The sequence below is a fragment of the Magnolia sinica genome, chromosome 11, assembly GCF_029962835.1.
Source record: "Magnolia sinica isolate HGM2019 chromosome 11, MsV1, whole genome shotgun sequence".
In the NCBI taxonomy this organism is placed as follows: Eukaryota; Viridiplantae; Streptophyta; class Magnoliopsida; order Magnoliales; family Magnoliaceae; genus Magnolia; species Magnolia sinica.
The window spans coordinates 38,459,500-38,467,510 of NC_080583.1; positions in this window are offsets into that span (position 1 = coordinate 38,459,500).

Below are 8,011 nucleotides of genomic sequence, written 5' to 3' on the forward strand. Positions count from 1 at the left end.
CGGTGTACATGTGGCCCTGATCAAGTGACGACGACTGTTGAACTGAAACTGGTCTGCCACGGTTGATCTCTAAATCCGATCAGACTAAAAACTTAACCTGACCTAGATCCGATGTTAGGAAATTTTTCTCAGACCGTATACAGGAAATGGGCCTCAAGATGAGATCCGTTGGACCGAAACAGCCACTCTTTGGCTATAACCTAAGCATACCATGGCCCTGGGGCCATTTTCATCAGTTCTGGGCCTATATAAGGACCTTTACCCACCCCTCTCTCATTCCATACGAATTTCTAAACCCTAGGAGAGAGAAGAGAGAAAAGAGAAGGAGAAAGTGAGGAGAAGTGAGAAGAGTTCCTGGGATTCGATCCTACCGCTCTACATGCTGAATCACCTCTCCCATGACACTACACCTACGATTCCAATTCCATTGTTGGGTAAGAAATCCTAACCCTAACCTATTTTAGGTATCCAGATAGAGTAAATGGTGAAATAACTAACCTATTTCATGTTATAGGTTGTCGTGGTGCTGTAGACGAAGACTTGGTGTCCGAAATGAGTTCGATATGAGTTTCCCGATGAAAGGTGCGGACTATAAATGTTTAGGTTATGATTTTCAAGGCTTTCAATGTCAGCAATGATTTATGTCTGACTTGATTACTATCACATATGCTTAGATACGATGTCTTCCGCGTATTATACATATATATGAACTATGTTAAAATACATGCATTCTATGTGTTTGTTGAAATGTTTGTATGAGTATGGAATTATGATTTGTGCTTGCAATGATTTATGTTTGAGGGTAGATGATTGTTGTACATGTGACAACTTCCTTATGAAAGGATTTGCTATAATGCCTATTATAACTACTATTTTACATGTATGTTAATATGTGTAGCCTAAGTGTTTGATAAAATACCTAAATGAGAAAATGCTTGTTGAAATGTAATTGGTTATGGTGTTGAGATATGATTCTTGATCCCCTTATCTATAGTTACAATCTCCTTCATATAACCTATCTTATTACTACGTGTTTTATGGATGAATGTTTATGTATGTTAACATGTACTCTATGTGTTCGTTAAAATGCTTATATGAGATTCATATTTAAATTGGTTGCTACATGCTGCTTTTGATTAACACATGTGAATGTTATCGTATTTGAAGCGTGATTGGGACTATTGCATAGTCCAGGCAATCGAAAAAGTTTCTTGAGTAATGGCCGAGTTTGTTTCACCACACAAGACATGTTTGAGGAATCCAAGTCGTACGCTGATTGCAGATAGTGGTTAGGCCACACGAAGTGCTTACGTGCTTCATGTCGATTAACTCAATGTACGCTCGTACCAGTCGAGCTTGTCAAGTAACCCAATTGGCCTGATGTATGTTCACCATGTATGGACGCTACTGCTTGAATCTAAGGTACCAACTTACCAGTGAAAAGCCCGTTTAACTTTGGTACCTCAGTTCGCTAAGAATCATGAGCCGGACATGGTGGTAAGGGACACCGTGGTCGAGCTGTCGGCCTACGCTGGGGTGACGAGCCTCCCCAAGTGTCCAATGAGCAACCCATTCTCGTGAACCTAATACGGTAGTATGAGACACTGTATTCGAGCTGTTGGCCTACGATTAGGTGACGAGCCATTCGTAGTGACCTCGAGCATATACTTGGTCTATGATGAGGTGACGAGCCTTTCCGTAGTAACCTCGAGTATAACCTAGGCTTGCGCTGTGGTGACGAGCCTCTTCGTAGCGACCTGGAACCATCTATCGTATGTGACTAACTAGGATCGATGACCCTAGATGGATCATTGGTTGGTTAAGTGATATAAAGGGAGGTGCCTTAGCTTCCCGAACATGCTGTTTGAATAAACCTAAATAAGAACTTGGCTAACATGATCATGCATTGTATTGCATGTGCTTTGATGAGGAAGTGCACGCTTAGGGAGGTTGTCATGCACAATCGTGAGATGATGTCCTTGAGGGAGTGTAGGCAAGGGCTTACATCATTATCGCATACCATCCTTGCATTAACAAGAGTACTTAGGATATGATTGATGTAGTGCTTTATCATTACTACATGATTGAAATGATAAAATGTTAACTTTTGCCTTATAGCTCCACTGAGTTGATCACTCACTCCTACTCTAGGACGGTGTTTTAAAACACCAACCAAACTTTGCTGTAGTTGTAGGTGACATCGAGGCTTACGAGATGGAGCCTGACTTTTATGATGATGAGGAGTTCTCCTATATACAACTCTCTGGTGGGTCTATGTAGAACTTGAGTTGCGCGTCGGGGCTACAGGGATATGGATAGATGATATCATATTTTATCATTTTGTTATTTTGGGAATTATATATGTAATTATTTGACCTAGTGACATATTCATACTCTGGGTACTCACATCTATTTATATGTTTTATATAACTATCACAGTCTTCTGCTTGCGTAACTTAACTGTCTCTGGAGTATGATATGCTGATTTGGTATAATCTAACTCGTGTTTAATGCACTAATATGAACAACATTTAATCATCATTATCTATGTTGCATAAGTGATGTGTTGGAACTCGGGAGTTGGGCTCCTACTCGACTCCCAATTTTCATGGCGTTACAGAACAAGTGCTATGCAATATGATCATCCCACTCGTGAAAGTGTTATGGACACACCACACCGAGGAGGAGGCTACTTGGGAAACGGAAGCTAAAGTCGGTAAGAACTACCCACAAATCCTCGAGGAGTACGAAAAGGTAGGGGACAAAATTTTTCTTTAAAGGGGGTAGATTGTAACGTCCCAAAAAAATCTGTACAAAGACCCGAGTACAACCTCAGGCGGAACAACGTAAGGACTGCATCCTATCATATACTTTAAGCGGGATTTAGTTAAGTACTAAAATAAATAATCAGTGGATTAAGCTTGGGCCACCATTTTTATAAATGAGCAGGCCTAAAACCATGAGTACCACTGGCTCAATGCTACCTAAAGAGCTAGGAGAAATCCCATGAGCCTGTCGCTCTTGGGAGTACATTGAAACCCCGTAAAGAACCTAGACCGCATGTCGAGGGTCCGATGACAGCGAAAATAAAGAACTATGTCTGTCCTGCTGGGCTTGACAACCATCATTGGAGTCAAACCCAGATAATGTCCAGAAACGTACAACTTGAGCCATGAGTGAAGTGCGTGAGAAATGCAAATATCTTTAGAAAATAAGCTGAAACTTAAGTGAATTGGGTCGTTCGCTCTCGCACGAAATTGAGGATTTCAGACTGTTAGTTTGTGACCAAACTTCACCCATGGGGAAAGGAAATTTTCCTGCACATATCCGTATAACTGTGGCCCCGATTGAGTAAGTATGACCGTTGATCTGACATAGGCTCTCCACGGTCGATCGGCTTATCTGATCACACCTAAATCGTGTCTTGGCATGGATCAACTGTCAGGGAGCATACCCTATGACGTATATGAGTCGTGGGCCTCCCTATAAGCCATGTTCGTCAGAAACAGCCACCCAAAGGGTATAAACTATGTATAAAGTGGCCATGGGGCCATTTGCATCACTTATAGGCTTATAAATAACCCTTATTTCTCTCCCTCACTCCCATATACGAATTTTGTAAAAACCCTAAGGGAGAGAGAGGAGAACAAGAGGAGAAAAGTGGAAAGAGAGAAGAGAGATTTTGGGAGATCGCTACAGGAATCCTCTCCCACGAATCCACGGACCAAATCTCCACCTTGTTGCGCTACCCGACCTTTTTCGGTTACGATTTTGGGTAAGAAATCCTAACCCTAATATCATTATAGAGACTTAGGATAGTTGTTCGCTAACCTAGCTAACATGTTTCATCATTTAAGTGCCCGACGTTCCATTTTCAGAAACGTAGGATTTGGACCGAGTTTGATCGAGCATCCCGATGAAAGGTGTGGACTATAAACACTTAGGTTCCAGTTATCAATGCTTTCATGTCAGTTAATGATTTATGTCTGACTTAATTGCTACCTTATTGTCTTAGATATGTCGATTACGGTATGGTATACACCTATGAACTATGATGAGTAAAAGATGCTTCCCATGTGTTTGTTGAAGATGCTTCCCATGTGTTTGTTGAACTGTTTGAATGAGCATTTGAAAATGATTTGTGCTTTCCGTGATTACTAATGTAGGATTCATCATTGTCATATGCATGTTGATCTCTCTGTATAAGGAATTAATAAAACATATGTTGTAACTAACCTAGTCTTTGTGTTTGATGATTTGTTTAAATGAGAAATTGTTGATGATTTGTATTTATTATGGGTATTAAGATAGGATCCTTTACTGCCTTATGAATATGTGTAAATTCTTTCATATAATCATATTTTCTCTATGTAATTAATTGATAAAATGCAAGTGTTTGGTAACATGATCGATGTGTTTGATGAAATGCCCAAATGAGGAATCCACTTGGATTGTTTGTTAAATACTGAGATGAATATCGCATGTGTTTATTAGCTGCATATGAGTAGCATTGGGGCTACAATGTAGCCTAGGAAATCTGTAACAGTCCCTATTAGGGTGGCCAAATTAGTCTCACCGCATTGGGTATACTTGATGAACCGGGTCGTACGACGATTGTCAACAGTGGTTAGGCCACGAGGGGTGCTTATGCGCTCTTTATCGATTAAGTCAGCGTGTTCCTATACCAATTGAGCTTGCTTAACGAGCCGATTGACCTATTGTATGTTTACCATGTATGGACGTGACTGCTTGAATCTAAGGTACCCCTCACCAATGTAAAGTTCCACTTTAACCATGGTACTACGATTCGCTAAGACTCATGAGCCGAGCATGGTGGTATGGGACACCGTGTTCAAGCTGTCAACCTACGCTGGGGTGACGAGCCTCCCCGTAGTGATCTGTAAGCAACTAAGACTCGTAAATCGGGCATGGTGGTATGGGATACTGTGTTCATGCTGTCGGCCTATGCTGGGGTGACGAGCCTCCCCATAGTGGCCGCGAGTATAAATTTTTTATAACTTCCCTATTGTATATGTTTAATTAGGAGTGATGACCCTACAACTTGCCTATCGTATGTGTTTGACTAGGAGTGACGAACCTAGATGGATCCTTTGATTCGGGTCATGATATAAAGGGAGGTACCATAACTTCCCAAACTTGTTGTATGAATAAGCTTAATTAATTACTTGGCTAACACGACCATGCATTGCACCACATTAGTTAAGATATGCTTAAAAGGTGATGGAGTTGCATCGTTTTAAGGAAGTGTTGTCATATGCGAAATAGATTGTCAGAGTCGCTTGTGAGGGAGCTTCGTTGCGAGGGCAAACATCATTACTTACACTCCATTCCTGCATTAAAAAGAGTAGTTAGGAAGTGATTATTATGATTGCTTTATCATTACTGCTTGATTGACTTGATAACATGTTAACTTTTGCCGTATAGAACACTGAGTTGATCACTCACTCCCACTCTAGGACAGTGTTTTAAAACACCAACCAGACTCTGATTTAGATGCAGGTGCAGATGAAGTCTATGTAATGGAGCAGGACTTCTTGGACGAGAAGGAGGAATTCTCCTACTTTCAACTCTCGGGCGGGTCGATGTAAACCTTGGGCCGCTACGCAGGGATCACTATGATATTTGGGCTTAGTTGGACACATTTACATATTCATTTTGTTCATTTTGAAACAATACATGTATATATTGAACCCAGTTACGTACTCATACTCTGGAGGAATTTGTGAAACACCTACATGCTTAAATAGAAATGTTTTAGACTTCCACTTGCTTAACTTGATTATATCTGAAGTATGATATGTTGTTTGGTATAATCCCACACATGCTTAACTCAGTAACATGGACGAAGTCTGAATATCATCATTTATACTGCATAAGTGATGTTCTGAATCTCGGGAGTAGAGCTTTGCTTGACCCTCAAAATTTAGGGCGTTACAGTTTCCTTTAAAAAAAAACAAGGAAAACTATCCTCCCACTAGTCGTCCGACCCTTAAAAAAGAGGTCAGACTATTTACCAATTTCTCTACACGACCTACTAAGGACTTCTCTTAGTGTAAGAGGGGAATAATCCTACCCAGTTGTCCGACTCTTAAAGAAGAGGTAAAACCCCTAGTTAAAGACACTACTCAAGGCATACGACCTACAAACAAGGGCCCCCCCCTAAAAGCGAAGTGCTCGACCCTCTATAAAGGGATTATTGCAACTAGGCATACCTACTAACTAATGATAAACTGGCTAGACAACTCAACTTAGAAAATTCAAGCACAACGATCATTGCAACAAAAGGTTCTTTTCATTAATAAGAAGAGAGGAGGTACATACTGTTGAGTGTCAAATATTGCATATTTTTTCCTATTTATATCTTGGTTTTATGAACATGATAATGCTTAATGGTATATTTTATACATGTTTGTGTTGCATAGTGAATCTAAGAGTTTGGATTGAAAATAATGTTAAAAGCATGGATTTGATGCTCAAGAATCACCAATGAAAAGAATGGATCTTAGGAGACCTAGATTGAAGAATTCACATGCCAAAGATCCAAGGAAACCAAGTGAGAATCAAAGATTTGAAGTGAAAATTCCGTTAGCCCGAGTTTTGGTTCGGCTACCCCAGTTCGGCTAGCCTGAGAAAGTTTGGGTGAAAATCCAACAATCAATCTTTTGAAAATCATGGGAACTTTAGCTAGCTCGAGTTTTGGTTTGGCTAGCTTGAGCTCTGCTTAAGCAAGCCTAAGGCTAAGCAAATTCTGCGCGGACTGCGTAAATTTGAGGCGGTTTCCAAATTCTTCCAACTCGGCGTGAAAGTTGGAGTTCCCCAACTATAAATAGGAGTTCCTAGGATGCTCCAAATCATCTTCCAGGGATTGAAACGGTTGGATTGGGATCCCTCATGCCGGATTGAACTGTCCGGCCACTCTGGATCTGCATTTGCGGTTTCCAGAAGCTTCCTTCACTGCGATTCCTGATGCTTTCTTTTTTTTTCAGCAAAGTACGGGCCTGGAGGTGGCAGTATCGTTTCGGTGAGATTTCTTGATTTTCTGAAATGCTGTTAATTATAATAATGATACTATTTTATTATTTTCATCATTATTTGTTTTTTTATGAGCGTTTCTTGTTTTGCCTGAGAATTAGGACTCTCACGTAAGAGTTTATGATCTGCCGGACCTTGGCGATGCTTCGAATCAGTTGGAGGTAATTATCTTTCCTAATTTTTTTTCCCTTGTCATTGTGGAGATTTTGATGGGAGGATCTGTGTCAATATGTGGATTTTTACTCCTTTGGGGTCAAGCTTTAGTGAAATTTGAATTCTCGTTGCAGAGCGATCCATTGAGACATGTGTATGAACTTCTAATGAGATTTGGTCCCACGCTTTCAAACGTTCTTTTCATAACCATGTGATAGATTTTGCTGCAATTTTCCTCTCTCTCTCTCTCTCTTGCTGATAATGCATTGGATCTTGGGGATGTCAATGTACCCTGTTGAAAGCATGCCCAAGTTAATGCATTTGAAGCACAATTTATATCTGTCATGTTTGATTGGTAACCTAGTTCTCACCTACGTTACGATCTGAGGCATTTCACAGTTTTCAGGATTGGACATTGAGCAATTGAAGTTGTGTGTTCTAATCTGGGATGCCATATGACTCATTTTGGTATGTATAGTTTGATTGTTTTGTACATGCTTGTTATGCACTTCTGTTGTCATTTAGGCCGAGACTCATTTAAATGTATTTTTGTCTATACTGTGCTTAATGGTAGTCGATCACTAATCCCATTTTCCATTGTGTTTGGATAAAATATAATTGTAAAGGTTTTAAAGTGAACCTCGGAAAACCTTCTTTCTTAGTGAAAGCTAATATCCCATGGGTTGTGGATACTAGGAGTGGAGTAGGGTGGTTGTTTGAGAACAATTGGTGTACACTTGAACCACTATAATTCTCGGAGTTTGGATGATGATGGTGATGGTGATGTATGTGAAGTGTTGAATGT